This window comes from Lissotriton helveticus, chromosome 1_1 (genome assembly GCF_964261635.1).
Source record: "Lissotriton helveticus chromosome 1_1, aLisHel1.1, whole genome shotgun sequence".
NCBI lineage: Eukaryota > Metazoa > Chordata > Amphibia > Caudata > Salamandridae > Lissotriton > Lissotriton helveticus.
In genome coordinates, this window is record NC_136057.1 from 1,993,281,477 (window position 1) to 1,993,306,875 (window position 25,399).

General features: G+C 45.0%; 1 protein-coding gene across 2 annotated transcripts in view; it reads right to left on the reverse strand.

The window, feature by feature from the left end:
- Positions 1-25,399, reverse strand: part of FRRS1 (ferric chelate reductase 1) — a 293,084-nt gene that overhangs the window by 218,214 nt on the left and 49,471 nt on the right. Inside the window, exon 1 of one of the 2 annotated variants that reach the window (XM_078644307.1) lies at positions 6,495-6,601. The exons of the other annotated variant lie outside the window; for it this stretch is intronic. The gene's annotated coding sequence lies outside the window, so the exon portion shown is untranslated. Of the gene's footprint in view, positions 1-6,494; positions 6,602-25,399 lie in introns of those variants that run through there. 2 annotated transcript variants of the gene reach the window in all.

Sequence of the window (25,399 nt, forward strand, 5' to 3'; positions counted from 1 at the left end):
GACTAGACAGTAAGTAACCAAGGGCTGCGGCCGCTGTGATCACAAGCAAGCATCTGCAACATACATCATTTATTCTCTTGGACCGGACGAATGGACGGCACCGCAGGCAGGTAGGCAGCCTCAGTGCAGGCAGGGCAGCTATTGTTAACCGCTCACTGTGACCTGCATGATTGAACACGCTGAGCCTGAGCACAGTATTATTACAGGCAGACTCTGTAAATTTTAAAAAACATCAATGTGCATGTGTGACGCATGTGCAAGATGTGTAGACCCGGCCCGGTCAATTAAGTGCTGGTGCTACGCACCTGAAAGCACCGGCACAAATCAAGCACTGTAGGTAGGGGTTCTAGCGATGTAACTCATAGCGAGAGCCCCATGGCAATTGTAAAGTAGAAGATACTCTTGTTTTCCGTCTCCTGTAATTCGCTTTAGAATGTGTTCAGGAGTTCCTCTCTGCTGTTTCAAACCCCCAAGTTTCAGTCCTTCAGCTACCAGTTTACAACTGCCCCAACACACACACCATGCTGAGTAGAGCAGTTTGATGATATTTTCGTTCAACTACTTCAGTTTGCCCAATCATTAAGAAAAACAATGTAATTGCTACGATTGGAAAAGCTGCAAAGCTCCATATTGAAATAAATACCAAACGTTACCAAAATCCATCAACCACGGCATGCTCTTTGAGGTCGGATACAGTGAACAATTAATTCGGTTAGACAATACTAAATCGAGGAGAAAGAAAATTGACTTTTTAACACCGCATGCAAGAATTTGAAATGCTACAATACACTCTCCGTAAAAACTATCACAAGCTGTATGAAATAATAATTTAAACAATTAATGAAACAATTAAACGAGTGAGAGCAATGAAAAAAAATTACAGCTGTAGATTAAAGACAATAAAACAACTGTAGAAGAAGAGATATCTAGTAATCTCATGGAGATGACCCCACATTTATATAGGAAGATATAATTTTTAATTTCAGTGTCCAACAGGATGAAGTGTTTACAGAGAAATTTGGACAAGTGTCGAACCTAGAGAAAATGTGTGCATAATCTTATGATGGAATAACTGAAGAGACAGAAAAACAGGAAGAGTAACAATGATTAAAGGTTTCGGTTCCTGTATATAGAGGTAAACCTGAATTGCACTGAAAGTATTTTTTTTTTATTTTTTATTTTTTAGATGCAGCTTTTCACACAAGGTCAAAATATGATGCTATCAGATTACTAGGGAGGTTAGATTACTGTTCCTATATAGAATAAAGGACCACAAGACTATTCAACATTCTACAGATTTATTCACTACTGGACACAACAGGCTCAGTTTTGATTCAGTAATGTGCCCAAAAGTACAAGTTGAAAGAAAAACAAACAATTTCGAAAATGCATCTAGCGAGATCTGATAAAAATCTGTTCAACATTTGTTCTTGGATAAAACAAATTGTTGCATGCAAAAGGACTTCGTACTCTTGCTTTTTAAGTCTGATCTAAGATCATTTTAGTTGATATGCCAGCCTCTGGTTCAAAAAAACAATTCATGGATGAATACGTTGAGTTAAAAGGAGGGGGCTTTGGGTGGGTTCTCAATCTACTGGTCTGTTAAACTGTCATTCACATTTTGTTGCGGACCACCACTCTAGATGGCAGAATGCCGAAATACTTCAGCTGCTAAAAAAAACAAGAACAGACCCCGAGGCAGCCTCCAATTACAGGCCAATTTCCTTGCTCCCCCTTTTCTCGAAGGTTCTGGAAAATTATGTCAATGGGGTCATTACCACCTATGCTGAAGTCAATCTTGTTTTCCAGGATTGTCAGTCTGGCTTCAGGTCTAATTTTAGCACTGAAACCGCGCTCCTGGAGGTCTCGGAAGTCATCAAAGAGACCTTAGACCGGGGAGGGAAGGCAGTGCTGATACTGTTGAATTTATCAGCGGCCTTTGATAACTGCTTCTTCAGATGTTTCAAGAATGTGGCTGAGGGGGAACGGTACTCCGATGGTTTGCCTCGTTTCTGGATAATCGCCAGCAAACGGTTTGGTCCTCTCCGTCCGCAGCACCCATCCCCCCCCCACCCCCTAAAGGTGGGTGTCCCGCAGGGCTCAATCCTTAGTCCCACACTTTTTAACCTTTATATGTCGCCCTTGGTGCATCTGGCTGAAGCCCACGGAGCGAAAATTGTATCTTATGCGGACGACACGCAACTGCTTTTCACCTGTGACAAAAAGTCAGACTTTAGAGGTGAGGCGATAAATGCCTGCCTCTCTGAGGTGTTATCCTGGTTCCAGCTACGCCAACTTAAGTGTAATCCCGATAAATCGGAAATTATACTTTTCGGCCTCCCACTAGACAACGTGTGGCAAAATTGGTGGCCACACAACATGTCCCCCCCCAGCACCTCTGTCAAGACTGGGAAACATTTGGGAGTCAGAACGGAGGATAATCTATCCATGAACTCCCAAGTACAAGCCATGGTGGGCTCATGATTTGGAGTGCCTAAAATGGTTAGACAGTTCCTGCACCTTCTGCCGTTAACACATAGACAAACGGTAGTCCAGACGTAGGTCCTTTCTAGATTGGACTACGTCAACAACCTTTAACTGGGAATCCTAGAATCCTTGTTAAGGCGCTTGCAGGTGGTCCAGAATGCTGCAGCAAGGGCTGTCTATATGCTAGGGCCCAGAACTAGGATGTCTTCCTACTTGAAAACCATGCATTGGCTACCTATACGCAAGTGAATTAGGTTTAAAGCCATGGTTCTAACTTTTAAATCTCTCCATGGGATTGGGGCCCCCTATCTCAGGAAGAGACTCCAATTCTATTCCCCATGTCGCGCTCTGAGATCGGCTGCACTTCAGTTAGCTTGCATCCCTAAATCCTCTTATGCCCGAAATTGGACGTCGCTCCTCCCAGGTGCCAGCAGCAAGACTCTGGAATAGTCTCCCTCCAGCACTCAGACAGACACAGGATCTTCTCTCTTTTAGAAAGTCATTGAAGACCTGGCTTTATCAGCAATAGTGTGATTTCTGCACGATAGTGCCCACGGTTAGCCCCTCCTAGAATCTGTAGCGCCGGGACACTCAGTCGAATCGCTTCACGCTTTATAAGTCCCTGGCTGTAGCTGTGGAAATTTATAACTTTAGATAACCTTGATGTATGAATAAGAATATGTTTTTCTATAAATTGGATATGATCAACGAATGAAAAATTAAAGACATTGATAAAGTGATGAAGCAAGCCTGCTTGGAACTTTTTTCTTCTGATTAATAGCAGAAAAATCATGCTGTAAATTTATATTGTAAATTTGATGCTCCTTGGCCAATATTGTTTATTCATGTCTAAGTGGCTTTAACGGTGGGCTACTCCAAGTAGAGTCAATTTGTATATATAAAAAACAAATTGCCGTAATTGAGCACCAAAACACTTGTTTAAATATCTCACTGTGCACTCGGTCGAGTCCCCTCATCGTGTGAAATTTGGTTGAATAAGTCCCTGATAACATTAACTCTATACAGTATGGAGAAATGGATCAGCCAACTTCAGCCATGAACTCTCTAGTATCTGGGTTTTTGCCAGATTAAAAGTGCTCATCTATCGAAAAAGAAGAGCCCTTCAGTGAATGGGCTGATGGGCAATCTTTACTTTTTTTTTTTTTGCTCGTTGGCAAAGTATTTTAACAAATGAAGCATAGAAAATCAACTGGTGGAAACAGCATTCATTGGGAATCAATAAAAGAGGTCTTTGTCCAACATTTGAACTCTGTTCTAAGGCCATGAGATGGAAGGTAAACACTGAGGTATTTACCGCTGTCTGCAAATAGAGATACTTCAGGGGGAGATATATTCAGAGTTTGGCAAAAACTTCATGGAAAGATTTTCCTATGGAAAAGGCGGAATTACAGGCATAATCTGGTTTTTCCCCACTGAATCGTCATGCATCAGAATTAATGCATTACTCACAAGTCCTATGCCTGTGCACACTTTAAAAAGTGAGGACAAATACTTGTAGCAGGTCTATAGATGTGGATGAACAATACTTCAGTTCTCACTGATGCCTCGTTTCCATCTCGTATTGGCAATTTTACATTGGATATGGTTCATTATCCCTACAATTAAAGTTTGTTGTTGAGATCACATCAGGTTTGTAAACTCAAACTGCCTACTAAAGTAGCTCTAAACAAAACCTGTTGCATTATGTTAAAATGTGTATTTAATTTATTAGAAAACATTTGTTAGTGCACACTTTGTTTAAAAAGGAGAAAACTGCAAGTCATAAAACAAAAGTAAAATCGTAGTGTACTCCTTGGAACATTCTTCCATTAGGTCATTGCGAGGGTCAGCTACTTGAAGAAGTGGAAGGAAGGTTGAAGCAACTGCTTCACATCCCAGGACTCAATTTGCTTCAAAGCATCATGGTAAATGCAGTGCATTATAACACTTCAGTAGTAGTGGTACAGAGACCTTAGAAGACTTTGGACAGCGTTTCCAGCATCCCAAAACGACTTGTTGCTCACTACTGATGAGGAATGGACCCAGAAACACGTGTCAAGAGTTACACAGCACAGGGTGCACCAAAAAGGGTGAAAAATGAAAGACAACTACTGAAGTAAGTATTATCATGCACTGCATTTACCAGGACACATAAGGGCACATGGAGTGCTGGGATGTGAGGCACTGTACTCCCACCCTCTTGTTTGAAAAGGTTCCCTTGAGCTACTGAGCGGACAAGCTTGTGTTGATGCACCTGCTCCCAGTGAGTGGTACAGAGACCTGAGAAGACTGGCAGCATTTCCAGCACCCCCAAAATGACTTGTTGCTCTCTCCTGATGAAGGAATGGATCGAGAAACATGGGTCTGGAGTTAAACAGTACAAGCTGCACCAACAAGGTTGAAAAATTAAACACTTCTACTGAAGCGTGATCATCCGCCGCATTTACCATGATGCATTGGGCCAAATGGGGTGTGAGGCAGTGTACTTCCAGTTCTGCTTGCAGAACTATAATTGGTGAGATTATGTAGTCCCTTGTGCTTGAACTCCTTATCTGAGGGGGAAACCCAGCTTCCCTGCACGTGAGGAAAAGAGTGCTGTACATGGAATAAATGTGTACTGTACACAGTTCCACAGTCTCGCATAACAATAGATGCATGAGACAGATTCAGCACCAGTTCACAAGAACACCTACCATTGATGGACACAAGGATGTGCCCTCAAGTCCTGTACCTGCTGTGCACGCATGACGATCTCGACAGTGCCAACATTTATCAGGCTGTTTCATTAGAGTATTAGCTTTTGGAATACACAAAATAAGTATTCCTCCCTCTTTATGAATGCCCATATGCAGAATTTGAGAGAGCAAAATTGGCTACTAAGCACCAGAGGTGTGTACAATACTAAATGACTCAGAAGGTACATGTATAATAACGGTATATGCCTGTTTAGTTTACATGATAAACGGTAGACGTATGCTAAATGTGATAATCGGTGGCGATTTAGATTGGGTAACAGCAATATTTATTATTTGCAAAGCGAGGGAATACTTTTAAATAAATAACATTTTTACATAGTGCTCGCTATAACCTTTTTATCATTTCTAAGTGCTGTAAATAACAAATAATCATTTTTCGATGTAAACACTCAATTTATCAACCTGGTATTTACAGCTCTAAGAAACGGCAAAATGAAATATTAAAACGATATAAATAGGCTACTTGGTAATTATTACAGCTCCTCGATGGTTTTTGAAATTTGGAAGCAGACGTTATTCATTGTATAAGGAATAATGCAGGACATCAACTGTAGAACAGAATCAGATCTGTGTATTTTACTTTTCAATTGGTTGTGTAAAGAGTGTATTAGTGTTAACAGCAAACAAAACTAGCTTAAAATATTAACAAGTTATGGAGACATCAAGGTACATTTATAAAAGCTACAATGGAACTCATGTTGTCATTGTTTAGCCCCAAGTTAAGTTTAGAAAATAAGGAGTACTCGGGATAAACAATTTTTTTGAGCGGACTTTCCTATAGGTTTATACCTAGCGACTTTGTCTCAATAACGTGGAACACTACCAATATGGTCCCCTATGTTTATTTCTAAAACAAGCAATTATAGTCGGACAACCTGGCAACATTGTGCGGCGTTAACTGTTGTGGATTATTGGAAGTAGCACGTTTCTTATAGTAGAAATGTTCCAAGTTATGCGCGATTAAATCCAACGTGCACTGCAATCATACTATCTTTTTGTGGAAAACACAGTTAAAGGGCTGAAATGCAAACAAATGTCCCGCTGGGTGTTTCATTCTGATCGACATAAACGACCAGAGATACTCTGCTAGTCGCACGGTATGAGGTGGGAACCGCCAAGAGAGGGTCTGCACTTGTCGCTGCAGGTCGTCTTCTGTTCGGTGCCAGTACTCCATAGTTGCCTAGGTGGAGCTACAAAACCATCGCTCCAAAACTCTCTCAAAGAGCACTGGAGAAGTGGCGTGTAACATACCGTGTAGGGGAGGGGGAAGAGCCGAACAGCTCGGTGCTGCGTCCACCAAAACGAGGGACGCCGGGAAGAAAGGACGCGAACGGTTACCAAGAGGAGCAATGGAGATAGACAGAGGACAACAAAACGAGAGCAAGATGTGGGCAGCAAAACTAGAGGTTTTTTTTGGTTTTTTTTTATCATGCATGCTTATGTAATATTTTAGCTTTTACATCTACCGAACATATTTTCAATTTTTTTTAGGGTCGTTCACCTGTAACCGCGCCTCATTTTTTTGCAGTTTGTATGTACACCCTCTAGCCTAACGTTACCTGCATGTAACCATGAAGAAAGGACCATCATGCCGCCGGTCTCTGGGTTTGCATTGGTAAATAGAGCGCCATCTTTGAATTGCCTCACTCTTAATTCTTTCAGAGTACTAAAAGCAGAGAACATTACCAGAACAATAGGCCTTCTTTCTGTTAATTTGAAAAATCTTTTCTGACTATTTTTTAAACAACAAGTGTGTCATTAAATAGGAAGGTGTAATGTTCTATGTTCACCTCCAAATGAGGACACTGCACACTGGAGTTGCTTCTATAACTCGGGTTTATTTACGTAAAGTAATTGTATCCACGAGAGCGCCAAGCGTCTAACTCCTGCTCGCTCCGGTCACTTCTCGCACTTTCCAGCCCTCGCGCATGCCCACACCCGACGCCTCCGCACTCTGTCCTGCTCTCGCTCCAGCGTGCCGCGTCATCACGCGAGCGCCTGGAGCTAGAGCGCAACACTACACATCTCCTCTTTTTCCAATAACAATATAACAGCAGTAAGTCCCATAGTTCAATAGTTCTCTACTTCAAAGTCTTTAAATCGAGCAGGCCTGACCACCACTCTCCCAGCACGTGTGCGTCTTACCGGTGTGGAATCTTCCCCAATGTTCTCACGTGCAGGGCTCATCACCATTCCCCGAGTCTCATTTTCATTCCTGGTGGGAGTGGTTTGTCTGGTTGTCAGAGATCTTTCTCCACTCGCTTTCTCACTCTCTTCTCCCTCAGCTAGCATATTTCCTTCCTCTTGACTCTCTCCACTTGCAGTCCTCTCTTCTGCGTGGTCTTCTTGACTCTGATCTCCCAGGCCGTTCTCTTTGCTTATGGGCCATTGTACAATCTTGTTGATTTTCGCCATGCGGTCTAGGGACCACACTTTACCATCGCTGAGCAATGCGGCTCTTCCGTACACCTCTTTCACTTGCAGGGGTATGCTGTACTTGCTTTCTCCTTTCCTTCTGAGTGTGGCAAGCTTGACTCTCACCCATTCCCCTCTCTATAGATCCGTGTCTTTGGTATTGCGCTTCCTATTGTAATGATCGGTGTAAACCTTCTGGGCCTTCTTCAGGTTATGCTGAACGACGGCTGGTGACCATTTGCTCGTGATCGTCTTCTCTCTCCAGACGACGTTGTCTCTCGTGTAGGGGAGTCTATCCCTCAAAATCTGGAAGGGGCTGTAGCCTGTCGAGGCCGGGGTGTTTCTGTAGGCCCACAGCATGCTCCGTATCTCCACCTCCCAGTCTTTACCTTGCATTATTGCAGCCTGTATGGAACCCATCAGGACATGGTTGAACCTTTCTACCTGTCCGTTGCTCGCGGGATGGTACACTGAGGTGTGTTTGGACTTAATCCCGTTTCTCTCCATGTACCTGGTCCATTTTTCCGAAGTAAATTGCGGCCCATTGTCACTTAGGATAGTCCTTGGTATTCCTTCACGTAGAAATACTGAGGTGAGAAATTTCAACACGGCTTCGGAGTCCATGACTTCTTGAACATCTACCTCTGGCCACTTGGAGTATTTATACACAACGACACATAGGTACTGTGCTGTTCCTCTGGTGTCCAACACTGGTCCTAAGATGTCCACCGCAATGTCTTCCCATGGGTTGCGTGGTTGCTCAAGCGTACCTAAAGCCGGTTTCAAAATCTTGTCCGCTCCCTGGCACTGGTCGCACTCCCTCACATGTCTCTCTATTTGAATGTCCATACCAGGCCACCAATACATTTGTTTCACACGTAGTTTCGTCTTCACGATGCCGAGATGGCCCTCGTGTAGCTGGCTCAGCAGTAGCGGGATTAAGGTCGTGGGAGGAACCACTTTGTCGCTGCGGTACATGAAGATTCCCGAGTCACTCATTGACAATTCCTCCCGCACTTCATAGAATTTCTTCAGGGTTTCTTTCAGCCTTTTCTTCTCTGGCCAACCTGCGATCAGATAGTGCTTGACTTCTTTCATCTCATCGTCATCCTCATAGGCTTGGGCCCATTCGTGCCTGCTGATTGTTCTTTCTGAGTCTTCCATCGCAGCTACCATTTCGTCCTCTCCTGGTGAGACTTACGGTACGTCTTCCATGGCCGAGGCCCGACTAAGGTAGTCTGCTACCTTATTGCGTGTCCCTGGTAAGTACTCCACGTCGTAAGTGTATTCCAATAATTTGAGGGTCATTTTTGCTATACGTGGTGTTGCTGTATCATGCCCACTTGAGGTGTGCACCTTGACCAGTGGTTTGTGATCAGTTTGCAGTTTGAAGCGGGTGCCCCACAGGAACTGCCGGAATTTTCCCATGGCCCATGTCACGGCTAGCATCTCTTTTTCAATGACGCTGAATTTCTGCTCTGTGGGTGACAACGCCCGGGAGGTGAAGCTAAGGGTTTCCACGGTATGATCATCTCGCTCCTGCGCCAGTACAGCTCCCAAGCCTCTTTCACTGGCGTCGGTCGTCAGGATTGTGCGACCTGAGGGATCGTATCCATGTAGCGGCACCGCCTGACTTATGTTGATTTTCAATTCCTCAAACTCGCATTGGGCTTCATCATCCCATTGGAACGTCGTCTTTTCTCTTATGAGTTGTCTGAGCCTGTGAGTCTTTGTGGCAAAATGTCTGACAAATTTACAATAATACTCAGCCATTCCCAGGAACGATCTCACTTCATCCTTGCTGACTGGCGCTTTGGCATCACAAATTGCTTTCACGTTTTGCTTTTTCGGAGTGATTCCGTGACTCCCTATCTCATGTCCAAGATAGGGGACTGCTGACATGCCCAGCTTGCACTTGTCCCACTCAGCGGTGAGGCCCTTCTCTTGTAGCACCGTCAACACTTTGGCCAATTTCTGATCATGGTCTTCTCAGTTTGTCCCCATTATCAGGATGTCGTCCTGAAAGTATTGGACGCCTTCCACATCTTTGAACAGACGGTGCATGAGTTTTTGGAAAACAGCTGCCGCCAATCCAAAAGGCATGCGGCGATACTGGTAACACCCAAAAGGTGTGATTAAGGAGGTGAGCCTCCTGCTCGCTGGGTGCAAGTCTATTTGATGGTATGCGGAGGTGAGGTCAATGGTGGAAAACCATGTCACCCCTCTCGTTTTGGCCGACATCTCTTCGATCCTCGGTAATGGGAATTTCTCAATTATATGGCATTTGTTTAGTTTGCGCAGGTCCACACAAAGACGTTCTTTGCCGTTGGGTTTTCTGGCCACCACCAAGGGCGCCAACCATTCCGAGCTGTCAATTGGTTCAATTATGCCGTGCTCCTCTAATCTCTGTAGTTCCTGTTGACGGCATCCTTAACCGCAATGGGTATGTTTCTGACTTTGTGGGATACCGGACTCGCATTTTCCTTGAGAAGTATCTTGTGTATGAATTTCTCGAGTTTGCCAACTGTGCCTCCAAACACTTTGGGGAAGTCTTGCTTCAATTTCTCCAGGTCTGGCCAACTGCCGTCCTCCGTCAGTAGCACTTGTTCCTTGCCTCCTGGGTCCAATTTTATTCCGAAGGCCCCCAGGTCTCTCCATCCCAGCACAGAGGGTCCTCACTCTGCCACGTATAGCTTGTACACTGCCGATCTCCCCCTGAATTCAAACTTCATGGTTCGGTACCCTACCAGGGGAATTAGGTTGTTGGTGTACGATATCGGTCGTATGTCCGGTGGATCTAATTTCGGGCCAAGACTGGGTCTGAATTCTTCTTCCCATACCGATCTCTGAACAATGGAGTATGGCGATCCAGAGTCCATCGCTATTCGGATTTTCACCCCTCCAATCAGCATGTCCGCTCGTGGTTTGTCTGAGCGTTTGCCCGTTACCTCCAATACTTGTTCTTCGATACATAGAACCATGTCATCGTCCTCCAGATCTTCCTCTGCTGGTTCTCATGACGGGGATTGCGCAATGTACTTCACCATTGACTTCTTCCCTTTCTTGCGACACACTTTCTCATAATGTCCGATCAAGCCGCAGAACGTGCACTTGGCGCGGAATGCTGGGCATCGCTTGTCCTGGGCTGTGTGTGCTGTGCTTCCACACCTATAGCACGCAAATCTGTTGTCCGTGGACTGTTTTCCTGACTGTCCCGGTTTTCCTGCCCATTTGGGCACGTTTCTCCCGTCTCCAGCAGCTCCTCTCTGCCTGTTTGGGGACTTGGCTTCGTCGATTTTGTTGACCATCAGCTTTTGGGCGTTCTCCTTTTTTGCCGCTTCAGCGCAACGTTTTGAGAGCTCAGCTTTCTTTACCATTGCGATCACCTCCTTTAGTGTTGCTTCTCCGTGTGCCCACAATTTATCCTGTACTGATCTGTTGGTGGTGTGCATTACGATTTGATCTTTGATGAAATCATCTTGAAGTTGTCCATATTTACACGTGATCGCTAGTCGTCTAAGTGCTGCAACATAATCGTCTATGGATTCTCCTTCTTCCTTCCTTGGAAGTTGAATCGATCAATGGAAACGCACACAGCCGGGCGATAGTGATTGTCTAGGTCCTCCAAGGCATGCTTGAAGACGTCGTCGTCCACTGCCTGCCTCGTCGCGGGTACGATATTTGCAAACACCCTTATTCCTTCGGGGCCCAAGTTGTGTAGAAGCAACCGTTTCTTTCTCGCGCTTGGGAACGCCTCCCCGTTTTCATCTTCCAAGGCTTCTACGTAGTTTTTGAAATATTCCCTCCAATCCTCCCATTTCATTTGGGGTTCCCCTGGTCTGGGTAGGAATGGGATTGGCGCTGTGAGAGAAGTCGCTTGGTTACTCATCTTGGGTGCTGCTCGCCGTCTATCTCCCTGGTTCTCGGGGCTGCCCGGCGCACTTCTGTATTCCCCTTGATCCAGTCCTTCTCCCTGGCTCTTGGGGCTGCCTGGTGTGCTGGCACTTCCGTCCTGCAGTCTGTTCGGACGTTGCTCTTTTTCATCCCCCGCACCACTGTCTCCTTTCTCTGCCAGGGCCTCGACGGGGAGTTGTCACCACTTACTGTGCCTGTCCCGGTGCGCTTGTGGTAGGCCTCAGGGCACGTGGTGGGCGTGGCTAGGGTTTACGCGCTTCTGCCGTGCTCTCTTGTGGATACCGCCGCCTCCTTCCTTTGCTGTTTTCACTTCACTGGTGTCCCCTTCGATTTGTGACCTTTGGTGGCGGTCTGGGCGTTGCTGTCGCATTGCTCGGTCGATATTTTCCCTGGGGATGATGTTGGTGGGAGATCCCACTCCTCGTCGCCACTGTAATGTTCTATGTACACCCCCAAATGAGGACACTGCACACTGGAGTTGCTTCTATAACTCGGGTTTATTTACGTAAAGTAATTGTATCCACGAGAGCGCCTAACTCCTGCTCGCTCCGGTCACTTCTCGCACTTTCCAGCCCTCGCGCATGCGCCGCCCACACCCGACGCCTGCGCACTCCGTCCCGCTCTCGCTCCAGAGTGCCGCGTCATCACGCGAGCGCCTGGAGCTAGAGCGCAACACTACAGAAGGAATGTAAACATTCCTTCATCTTTAGACCCGTGACAAAGTTAATTAAATCGGCTCACTCCCGTGATTGCGCGAGATTGATCATTAGGATTTATAAAACAGTTTTGGAAACATGTTACCATAGACGGAATGCTAACATCAAGCATCTGCTCCATGAAGGCATGTTGACAATATTTCACCCAGGTTAGTAGCCATATCCATCCCTTAAGTACACGCAGCATGGGGATCCTTTTGTCATGTTCCCTATTTTGGAACGCATAACTTGAAATGGCAGTGGATCAAAAAAGTTCAGCAGGACAGTGCAGTCCTCTGGGGTTGGAATACATGGCAACATCTTTTGCTTATGATGACGCTAGATTTCGAAAATCATAATATACGACGCATTCACTGATTTAAGACACAAAAAACTGAAAGTACTCTTTGCATATGATATAGACACAGTGACAAGAAACAGAGACAAGTGTAGTATAAGTACCGCACTTTAAAATGCAAGATGAAGAAAATATACACACAAAGTAATACCAATACATATTAACAAGTGCATTAATTAATTCTATTTCAGGACAGGAGGCTCCGATTATGCTAATCTCATTTCTTTAATAGAAATGCCCAGCAGCCATAGAAACAGATAAAAAAACACAATACCCATGAACACTTGGGCAATAACCATAGGGTCTATTCTATATAAGGCCGTGTAGATAGTCACACTTCCTCTTTCTTTGCTGCTCCGCAGCCAGTTAAGTGCTTTTATCTTACTTCTTTGATGTTTGAAGTGTTTTGCATTGTTATTTGCTACGCGCGTTGCTCGCGCTTCATGCCGCGTTACTGCATCTTTGTTCCGCTTCGTATCTTGCGGCGTTGCGCGGCTGGAAGCGCGTGTCACCTCCCTGGTGACCGGGCGCGTGGTGCCAGTGTCCTATTTCTAGTTGTGGAGTGGGAGTTTAGGGGTTAGGTAGCCTCGTGCTTGCGGCGCGAGCTTCTCTTTTCCTGCTGAGGCTGCCGGCGTCCGCGCATGCGCGGCTCATGTTTCCGGCGCCCCGAGCATTCCTCACATACCGGAGCTTCAGAGAAGACCGTCCAGAGTGACGTGCACGCCCACAGCCTCACAGTTACCCCTGTTGACGCCGGAGACTGCAAAAAGTCCCCGGCTGTATTAATTGCCATAGGCTCTGCCTAGAGTGAGATTTTTATTGGCAGCAAGCCCTCCCTCCACCCTCTACTCAATTTTGACACATTTTTTTCTGCGGTGTCTTGACTTGCTGCGGGTTTTTTTCACTCCCCCTGAATTTTGCCTTTGGTAACATTATCATACAGGCACCTAGTGGGCATATTATTACACTACTAGTGTACAATGAGTGATTATTATTATGATGAGTAAGGTGACTATGAGGAGGAGGCGTCTGAGTCTCTGGAACAGGAATTGGTGGAGGCTCTTGACAGGGGAGTGCAACACTCCATGAATAAGGCGCTAGTTCGCGCTATTACACCCCTTAAGCGCCATTTAACTAAATATGCTCAGCAACAAGGTTGGGTGCCTACTTCGAAAAAGTCCACAGCGTCTCCTGGCAACCTTCATGCCTCTGACTTTCGCAGATTGGCACAGTCTCTGTGCTCCTCCACATCCAAGACAGTTGCGGATGATGCTGTAAGTGATGACCACCTTTCTTCTTCCTCCTTGGATCCCGCACCTCCTCCTCCAAAAAAGAAAAAGTGCAAAGAGCATTTTGTAGATCCCCCCCCCCCCCCAACTCATCCTCCCGTTCTGACCTTTGAACCCACGGACATTGTACATCCACAGTCCACTGCGTGGCTCCCATCTTATCTCTTATCTTATCTTATTCGGGATTTGTTAAGCGCACGGACACCCAGAGGTTTCATGGCGCTGAGAGACAGATGGTGACTAAAGAGACAGATGGTAAAATTGCTCTGCCATCCCCGGCGGTGGCGGAGTATGTGCAACAACATATCCGTCAGCCTTTTGAAAAGGAGGTTCGTGCTAGTCTACGCTCAGAGTGCCCCAGACCAGATCTGGAAGATTACCTGGCAGACACACCAGAGGTGGATCCCACCATGGTGACTTACCTGCGTAAGTTTGCTAAGGACCCAAAGAAGGGTCTGGACCGGTCCTGGCGTTCGTGCCAGGGCAAGGTCCTGGATCTGCTGGGCCCCCTTACCACTTACCAAGATTTTGGATCTCGGGTTCATGGCAAAGGAGTCATCGACGATGGTGGATTCAGATGAGCTGATCGAATGGGCTCAGCGGTCGATTTGCCAACTAGGCAACGCCAACTGCGCGCTCTCCAGTGAGAGGCGTCTGTCTATTCTCCTCAAACTCAACCCCAACCTAGCAGAGCTTTCCACATCCGAGTCGGGCCTGCTGCTCAGGGTTTGCTTTTTGGTCAGCCATTTTTGAAGGAGCTGACCAAGTTTGTCAACACTTTCAGTGGATTAGACAAAGCCCAGGCCTCACTTCGACGAGCCTTTCGTCCGGTTTTCAGTAAGGCCGGACGAAACAGGGGACGCTCGTTCGGCCGTGGTCAACAACAACCGTCGTCTTTTCAGACTGAATCGTTTGCGACTGGAGAACAGATGAGCCAGGTTAGTAATTGTGCGCTCAGGATGGGTTAGCATCATTTACTTGTGTATGTAAAGCCAGGTGCCAACATGGGCCAGTCATTTTCATGGATTGGATCGTTAATGATTTTAACGGTTACTTGTAGCCAGGGCTGCTGGATGTATGCGATTGTGCGGACGCATCGTTTTTCACAATTCTAGATTTGCCATGTGGTCCATCTGCTTCTATAATCTGTATTTTAACATTGTGTTTTAGTAATCTGTTAAGTTACTAACGGCAGCAGCATGGTGCTGCAGTGTAAGAGCATATGTTTACTGATCACCTTTCTGTTGCTTCTATATTTCGGTAATGAGGTCCCCACTCTCCCCCCCCCCTCCCCCTCCGAAGTACTAAATGAGGTTAATGTGGCGCAAGATTTGCCCTTCTGCCGCACCGCATAATTCCTATGGCCCTGATTATAGCTAGTAGAATGACTCGACACTTTGCTTTTTCTGCCTCCTACTTATCAGGTAGGGCAGTACTAATGTCATGGCTTGTTGGCTAGTAGCATTTGGCAAATTGGTATGGTATTGATGCCCGATGAAGCTACTTGGTTTAGTTATAGGGGAGATGGGCCTTGGATTCCCTCCTTGGTCGTCACCTACCCAGTCGGTCTTTAAGCAGACTTCTTTTCGTCTCTCCTTATTGTCTCTTCCCTAGCCCCTATCCTCTCTCCCCTTGCCTGCTACTCTGCCTACCCCCTGTGCTTTGTGCCCTTTTAACTAAGCACTCCTTCTCCCCTTGTTGGGGAAAGATCCAATATTTATACTCTGGAGTCTCAGCGAACCTGCTGAGTGAGTCCACTGCGCCAAGGGAGCCACTCACACTTGAGGTATGGTATGGCACCCCTTGCCAAAGCACTCCCTCTCCCCTTTTTGGGGAAGGATCCAGGATGTAGGCCTTGGAGTCTCGGAGACCTCTCTGAGAGAGTCCACTGTGTAAAGGGAGCCTCTCGCAATAGAGATAGGGAAGGGATACCACTTCCCTTGGGATCACAGCTTACTGGACTTAGGACGTTGCCTTGACTCGTCTACCGGTTTATGTCCCCATCACCCTTCCCCTCTTCTCCCCATGCTGCGTCTCACCCTCCCCCTCCTCTTTCCCACCTTCTTTATCGGTCTACTTCCCCATCTCCAACCCCCCCTGAATCTCTCACCTTGCCTTCTTTTCCCCTTACGTATGTGTGCTTATTGTTCTCGACCGTACAAGTAACTTTGTTACCATGCTCTAAGAACTGTGTAACCTTTGTAACGATGTGACCTGTAACTATGATCTGCTCATGTAAAGCGCTCTGATACCTCCGGGTCTAGCCAGCGTTATATAAAACTTTCAAAATAAAAATAAATAAATACAAAATAAAAATAAAACCCAACCAGAGAGGGTACCAGTCCCACAGAGGAGGGAATCAGGATTCCGGCTACTCCCAACGATCAAACTTCTATCCTTCCAAGAAGGGCCACGGCCAGTACAGGAAGGGACGTTCCAGTGGACACTCCGGTGGATATCAAGATTCCGCAACTTCAGGTGAGCCGGATTCTTGCATGCAGTGTTGTTCTGGGGGGCAGGATATGTTTTTTCCTAGACAATTGGCGCTTGATCTCCAGCGATGCATGGGTGCTGGAGACGGTCCAGGGGTACAAGATAGAGTTTTATCAGCCCCAACGTCAATCCCATCTTCCCTCTCCTCTTTGTTTTTCACAAAAGGGATCAGGAGTTCATCACCGAGGATCTTAAGTCCCTTCTCTTAAAGGGGGCGATTGCTCCAACCGTGCTTCATCCACAGGGGTTTGTCAGCACGGTCTTCCTCGTGGAGAAGAAGGGAGGGGGTTCACGATTGGTGCTCAATCTCAAAGAGGTCAACGGAGGATTAGTCTACAGACACTTCAAGATGGAGGAAATCCATCTGTTGCGGGATCTTCTGTGCGAGAAGAACTGGATGGTTCGTCTAGACTTCAAGGACGCTTACTTGTCCATTCCCATCTTCCGTCCACATCGCCGCTTCCTCCAGTTCCACTGGCAAGGGACTTGGTACGAGTATCAGGTTCTCCCGTTCGGCCTCTCGTCAGCACCTTGGTGCTTCACAAAATTGTTGAGGCCGGTCGTGGAATCTCTTCGCAGTCGGGGAGTTCGGTTGATCATTTACTTGGACGACATCCTCCTTCTTTCTAGCGGACTGTCCTCTCAAGCTGAGGTCTCATCTGGAGTGGACCATAGACCTCTTGCAATCACTCGGCTTTCTGGTGAACGCTCAGAAGTCTGTGTTGTGCCCGACTCAAGTGATAGACTTCTTGGGTTTCAGAGTCAACTCTCTTTCATGTCAGCTTCTTTTACCCAATCAAAAGATTCAGTATATCAAGAGGGAACTGACTTCAGTTATTACGAAACCGACTGTATCATTGAGGTCGTTAGCACGAGTAGTCGGTCTCTTGGCTTCTTCCCTACAGGCGATCTTCCCGGCCCCGCTGCATTACAGAGCTCGGCAGCGCCTGAAGATTCGTCATCTCCAAAACGGCCTCAGATACCAGGATCAGATTCCTCTCTCGGTGGACGCAAGGTCGGAGATGCAATGGTGGCTAGATCATATGGAGGCTTGGAATGGTTGAGCCCTATTCGGTTCCGCGCCGGAAGTGGTGATAGAGTCGGATGCCAGTCGTTGAGGCTGGGGGGCCCGCTGCGGTCCGGTCTGGGCGGGGGATCGGTGGTCTCCCCAGGAGCTTTCTCTCCACATCAACTGCCTGGAGCTCCTTGCGGGCTCTTTTGCAATTCGTTGCCTCTCTCCCCTTCAGACCAACTGCTGTATACTTCTCCGCATGGACAATGTATCGGCAGTCCGCTACCAACAAGCTGGGGGGGACCTGGTCGAGGTTACTGGCGGAGATTGCCAAGGATTTTTGGCACTTTTGTCTGCAACAGAAGATCACTGTTATTGCAGAGTATCTCCCCGGCCACAGCAATCTCATTGCGGATTGGAACTCGAGACACCCGAGGGACTTCAGCAATTGGAAGCTCCATCCCAGTGTGTTCCATCGTCTTCTTCGGGCCTGGGGCCAGTGTCAGATAGACCTGTTTCACTCCCGCCTCAACACCCAGCTCCCGCTGTTCTTCAGTTGGAGGCCGGATCCGGAAGCCCTGGCCACGGATGCCTTTCTCTAACCGTGGCCTGCGACTGTGTTATGCCTTTCCCCCGTTCATGATGATCCCAAGAGTCCTGGCTTACGCGAAGCGATATCAAGCGGAGCTGATCTTGATTGCTCCTCTGTGGAGGGCTCAGGCGTGGTTCCCGGTTCTCCTGGAGATGGCTTGTGCGATGCCGTTCCTTCTTCCCCAGAAGTGGAATCTCCTGCTCGATCCTCTTCAGAATCCGCACCCCCTGATTCTGTCAGGCTCTCTCCTTCTACTGGCGTGGCGGATTTCGGGGAACGCTGGTCGGTCCCGGGCCTTTATGCAGACGCTTCCAGATTCATCAGTGACGCCTGGTCTCCAGGTACCCAAAAACGCTACAGAGGTTCTTGGAAGCGTTGGTGTGACTGGTGTATTCAACGGAAAGTTGATCCATCATCAGCAGATGTTTCTGTGATGGTTAACTTTTTGGCCTCGCTTGCTTCATCTGGTTTGGCATATCGCACGGTGAACAATTTCCGTTCTGCTATCTCCGCGGGCCATCTTCACGTAGACGGTAAACCGGTGGGTGAACATCCTTTAGTTGCTAAATTGCTCAAAGGTATCCGCCTTGCCACTCCTCCACGTCCTAAATATGTTTCATTATGGGACGTGTCGGTTATGTTGCGTTTCCTGGAAGGCTGGCCGGTCAATTCTTTACTCTCCCGTAAACAACTGTCAGCCAAGCTGACTATGTTATTGTGCCTGGTTTCCTGCAAGCGGGTGTCTGACGTCCGTGCTTCAGATCTGGCCGGGCGCAGCTTTACTCCAGAGGGCGTCACGTTTCGTCTCTCTCAGCGTACCAAAACCAATACTGCGTTCATTTCCTATCCGTCTTTCCCTGCTCATCCCAATCTTTGTGTTGTTCAATGTCTCAAGGATTACGAAGTAAGTACTTCTTCTTTTCGTTCCGATATGCAAGGTCAGTTGTTGATTGCTTTGCAGAAGCCTTTTCGCCCCGTTACCCCAGCTACTTTGGCTTATTGGGTACGTTGGCTCATGGCAGAAGCTGGGATTGATGTGTCCATCTTTGGGGCACACTCTGCTCGTGGAGCTATGACTTCGAAGGCTTTCTCAATGGGTGTCACTTTGTTTGATATTATGAAGGCCACTGATTGGTCCTCTGATTCTGTTTTAAAGCCTTTCATTATTATAAGCCTATTGATCATGTTGCTTCTGTTGTTGTGGATCAGCTTTAAACAAGTATTATCGGAGCCTCCTGCCCTGAAATAGAATTCAAAATTTGCAAACATTCGTGACAAGAATTTTCAATTCTATTAAGGACAAGGAGGTGAGGATTATCCCACCCGTTCTCTATACATTATTGTTGCTATACATATGTTCATGTATTTCTTCATGTTGATAAATTGCCATTGACTTGTTTTTCTACCCACCCTTCTTTTGTATGCTCATGGTTGCACGGAATGTGTATTACGGCTCTGTATCTCTTTTCAGGGTCTGATCCCAAGTGACGACTCTTCGTTGAGGCCTGGTTTTCCCTGCCTGCTCCTTTGAGGATTGTGATTCCGGTCTTCTTCTGCCGTTACCGTTCTGGATTCTCCTGCTTTGTCATGGTTTGGAGATGGTGTTCCTTATTTGACTTTCCATGATTGACTTTCTGGTTTTCTTGAACAATTTCTCACCAAAGAAAGAGGAAGTGTGACTATCTACACTGCCTTATATAGCATAGACTATGGTTACTGCCCAAGTGTTCATGGGTATTGTGTTTTTTTTATCTGTTTCTATGGCAGCTGGGCATTTCTATTAAAGAAATGAGATTAGCATAATCCTCGCCTCCTAGTCCTTAATAGAATTGAAAATTCTTGTCACGAATGTTTGCAAATTTTGAATTTCTTACCAACACGTTTATTAACATTTACTAATGAAATTGTACAACAAATAAAGTGGTCTAGTGTTTCTTACGCCTTTTATTAGAATGCATCTTTTATCAAAATTAGTGCAAAAGTGTGTAGAAGCTAGGCACGGTCGTGACATTTTGCATAATTCCAAAGAATCTAGTTTATGAAACTTGAAAAACTAATTTTGTAGTGTCAATTTAGAAAATTATATACTTTTATGAATATTGATATAAATTATGATAGCAGGATATTTCTAACGTTAGCTATTTCCATGTCTAGTGAAAGTTCTACACCCTCATTTTAATAGATTACATTATATTCGATATGGATTTAGAATTTATTTCATTTAAAATGTGTAATACTAATTTAAAGGCTGTTTCAAAAATGATTTTTCTCTAATGCGGACTTTTCAGCTGACCTAATACAATGGTCCATTTACAACTAGTGAAATGTTGCTTTATTTGTTCAGTACATGTGTAACTTTCAACATTCCTAAATGTTTCTCCAACGTTCACAGTGAATTATTCCTCTGGGAACAGGGTTTCAGCTGAAAGTATAGGCTGACACTTTGTATTTCTTTTAACCAAGGTTAGGCCTATGTGGACTTCAAATCTCTTGTTTCTCATGACTAGCATGGGAAAGCATTTAACTGTCACCAGGGCTCTTGGTGACATTATGTAGATCTGAGAGTATGACAGTCTTCCGATGGTGGTGCAATGCTACATCACTGGACCCCAGTTAGGACTTTATAAAAGAAGAGACTCCAAAGAAAGGGCATTGCAACGCTACTTGATTTTTGCTTCTTGACTGCCACTATTGATATTTTTCTTACTTGGAGACTAGAACCCTATGCTAATCAAATTTTGATGATTTTCAAGAACCATCCTTTACTTTGGACTACCATTGCGAATGCTACACTCGGTAGCTGATGGACTGAAATTCTTCTTTGCCAAACCATTTCATTTTCCTTTATTTCTTTATTCTATGTTAATTGACTCGCAACTTAATTGACTTTAAATCTGAAGCTATTCCACTTCTTCGTAATATTTGAGCTGTTATACAAACAAACTTTCCTTTTGCCTTTAATGGTAGAGGAATAATCATCCGATAAAGCCTTGCCTAAATGTTTTGTGCTTTAATGCAAGCTGTGATATTCTTAATTTAAATTCTCAAAAAAGATTGCTTATTGCTATGAATTTTGAATCTTTACTACAATAACCAAAGTCATTTAATATCTGTCCGAGTCTATTATTGAATCTTGTTGGTTCTTCCATTTAAACTGTGCTATTTTACTGATGACTTACATGTGTTGTAGGGAGAATCAGCGAGCACTATCAGAACATCAGGTATTACTTCTTTGGTTTTGTGTTGCTGTTGAAGAGCTTTTGGTCTGCATAATTCTAGCCCCACTTAACTTCTTCAGGAGGTTGGGTCTTCCTGGTGTAATTCTTTATTTCTGCAGCATGGTCTTAAGAGTGGTGTACCTAATTTGGATTTCAAATTTGTGAGTTCGCTGTCAATTAATGGTCCTCATTGGTCAGCTAACTTGGTGTTCTGGCCACCCTAATTTCTACCTCTCGAATCAACAGAGAAAGATTCATCAGAGGAACATTGCGTCTGTGGCAAGTGGAAATGCTGCAGATTGTCCAATTGTAAAGGGCCCAGTATGGTTAGAGTAGTAAGAAGAGTAAGCGTATAATAACATTTTACCACATTTGCACTGCAACACTTCTGTGACATTTCAACGTTCGGAGTGTGCTTATGTGTGACATTTCAACATAGGTGTGACATTTTGAGTGACACATTTTGAGAACAAGGCAATTATTGTCATGTGATGAGACTAATTATAGAAATGGCTTCCTTTTGTGCTTTGTAGTAGTCGAGTTGACATTAAAACAGTTAAAACACTCTTGAGTTGCTTAGGCAAGGTGTAAAACGAACAATACTCTGAACCAGCAGTGTATCATTAGTTTGTGCGAGTTAACCTTTTATCAGACATGAGCTATTTGCTGGAGTAACTGGAATGTTGCTAGAAATGAAAGTTGCATGTTCACATCCACCCATCGTGAATCCGTTATGACATGCAAATGTGTACACGCTGCACGTAAATCTGGAGGTATTGGGAACCTACAGGCCTGCAAATTGAATAAACAGGTCCCGTTGGCACAAAGAAGGGGCATATTTCTCTGGTGACAAACTGTATATCTCTGCAGGTTTTACAGCCTGGCGAGGTAGGCGATTTAGCAGTAGACAATATAGAGTACCTTGCACAACACTAAGTATCAGCTCTAAACAGCTGCAGATCATATTGAGGTGGAATGCTTGATTTAAGACAATGGTAGTTTCTCTGGATTTGTGTTCTTGTTCAAAGAGGACGTCGCCTTGCAGTTCTAGCTGTCTGCCAGCAGATAAATGTAGGGAGAAGAATCCCAGTGACCATGAGTCACATAGGGAGATTAGGAGGTCTCTTTAACTGAAATCAATTGGACTTTGAGAGGTCGAGGTGTAACGAGTTGAGAGATGTTTTGTTTATAGTGTACAATCTCTCTTATTGGGTTGCAGCATACCCAACTAGGAGGAAAAACAGTCTCACTGTAGCTAAATTGCTGTTGCGTGAACTGATACCCAGGTTTCAGCTCCCAGTTTCTTCAAAATCAGACCGAGGAACTAATTTAAAAAAATTAAGTCTTGAGAATGTGTTTTGTTTTTGCAGTTAATGACCAGAGGTTTCTGGCATTGTGGAACAAGTGAATGGAGGCTGAAGTGTGTGATTCTACCTCCCTGAAATGTCCTGATACTTTGCCTTTGGTGCGGACAGTTGTCAAGTGTGGTGGATTGCCGAATTGGATACATGCCTTCCATACCCGGCGAGTGTCAAATCCAGATGAAGAGGTGGTAACACCTGCTGCCGAACTTCAATCCCGATCTTGTGAATACCCCGAAAGAGCAGAGTGAGTGAAGAGAATGTATGAGAACCAGAGAGTCAACCTGTGGATCAAGTTCCAGAAGTAACGCAAAGCAGAGTTGAGGCAAGCTCTGAGTCTGTAGGGAGTCAACCAGGAGTAACAGTGAATCAGCCTGATGCACAGGTGGTTGATCACACAGTGCCCAGAGAAGGACCAAGTATGGGTATGCTTACCAAAGACCAGCGTAAGTTAGCTATAGCTGGAGAGTTATTAGTAGTTGTTATACTCATTGCTACATTATTAATAGGGTAAAGTTTGCCTCCTGATAATGGCCCCGTTAGGTCCACACCTAAGCCTAATGTACACCTTGTTGAAGATGTATATAGTTTTGATATTAAGGTTTTACACAAAGATGCTTCAGTAGGATACTTTTCTACTAACATCTTTTCTAGACTACTATACGAGTCCATATGCACAATGCAGGTGACTGACTACTATGTATGCACCCATTTATCCCAAGTTGAAATTGGACTCGCAACATAAAGGGAAGTTGTCATTTATAAATTAGCTAGTGAGGAACAAAATAGATATATGGGGAAAGCGCATGTGAATATAAATTTGAACCTTTAGGTCGCCCTGCTCTGAATTCTTACCAGAGAAGATCAAGTGAGTGAATCCTGGAGTTTATTTTGTGTATGGACAGTATGCTTATTTTAAATTGCCCCAAAATTGGTCGGGTACTGGTTACCTTGCCCTAGTGTTTCCAAAAATCAATCATGCAAAGAATCGGGACAAACCTGAAAAGAGATAATTTAGTAAACATAAACGTAGTGGTAGTAGTGCCTCACGGATAGTAGGTGACATTATTGGAGTTATGATACCTTCAGTAGGTGTTGTTCTAAATGATTTGACAATCATAAAGCTTTCCATATAGTGGATAAACTTGGCACCAGTACGGCTGGGGCATTGTTGGCTGTAGCTACAGAGCTATTAAATCTATATTTTCAGAATCGTTTTGCACTAAACATTTTGATGGTGAAAAAGGTTAGAGTCTGTAAGATGTTGAAGGTTCAACAATGTTGTATTTTATCCTTGATAAGAGTAAGACAATAAGAGGATTTATGAAGAATACCACAGGACTGAAGGCTGATTTGAAGGAATTAGAAGCAACTAGTACTTGGGAAGCAGTTGGAAAGTAATCTGCTGCTGTAGATTGTTGGTTTAGTAATCTTGGTATTTTATCACTAGAATGTGTTGCATTAGTTAATTTGATTGATTTCATATATTTAAGTCACATAAACCAAAGAAAACGGTGATTGACAGAAAGGGAGGCAAGAGCTAAAGGGATGAAGTGGAGCTAGAAGAGAAAACAGGCACGCCTATGACGAGATGAAGGAGTTGGAGAAGTCAAGGCATAAATTGTTGAAGACAACAAAATTTTGAAGTGATCGCAGACGGTTCATTTTATTTGTGGGAGGACTATTCTAGCCTTCATAAGGGGGATTGGAGCAGCATAGTCTAATGTATGACCCACTAACCTATATGCTTAGCATGTGTTTAACTGTACTAATGTCTGTGCATTTTATTAGTGTACTGCAATAAGTGGCTTTATATTCCTTTACTGAGAGCTAGTCATATTTTGCTGAATTAAGCAATGCATGTTTTCTTTAAAATTGCATTCGATATAATCACTTATGCTAACTGTATTAATTGAGAACTTATTTCGAGCTAGTGTTGGCCTAACTTGTAACCAGGCCTCAGTGCACATATTAAATTTAAAAACATGTTTTGCTGAGTTCTGTTTTCCTTTCTTTGCAGGTGTCTTATCTATGTACTTCTTAGCTCAGAATAAGTTGCCTGTCTTAGACTAACAGACTACTGATCTTTTAATTAACTTTTGGCCTTGGATATGGAGACTGAGATGGTGGGAGATACCATCTTGTACCAGACAGGCCGGACTGAAGTTACATTCAAGGTAGTCCAGACAACTGATTCTTTGATGGAAGCTGAGAAAATAGGGAGTCTACCTGCACTGCAAGAACACGGACCTTGGATTGGTTTGTTCTGTGGAAGACAAGGATAAGCCTCTGGAAATTTCTTTCATGCTTTAATTGTGTGCTCTTTAGAATAGTAGATCAGACCTTATTGTGACTTTGCTGAGAGACGGCTTCTTCTCGACTCTTCAGATTTCTCCTGCCCATGGCATTAAGCTTCTTAAACCTGGTTCATCTGATGCTAATACCTTCCTCATAGAATTTACCCTTACAACTTTGGATACTTTATTTATACTAGGAAAGAACATTTATTGGATCCGCTATGTCATATTTTGTTTGCTGTATGTTATTCTGTTTTGCATATTCTTTCTGCCCTTGGCCCTCGGCGCATGGACGACATGGGGCGGAAGAAGAAGAAGCAGCTCAAGCCTTGGTGCTGGTATCCTTTGTTTGGTGCATGCGGCAGTAGGGGATCACGCGGGGTTTGTCACGTTGGGGGACGCAGAATGGGCAGGGACTTTACCGGTGTGTGAGAGGCAGCGGGCGGAATGGAGGTACTGTGTTTGATGAGGGACGTTCTCTTTGTTTTAAGGATAAGAAGGGTCGCCGTGT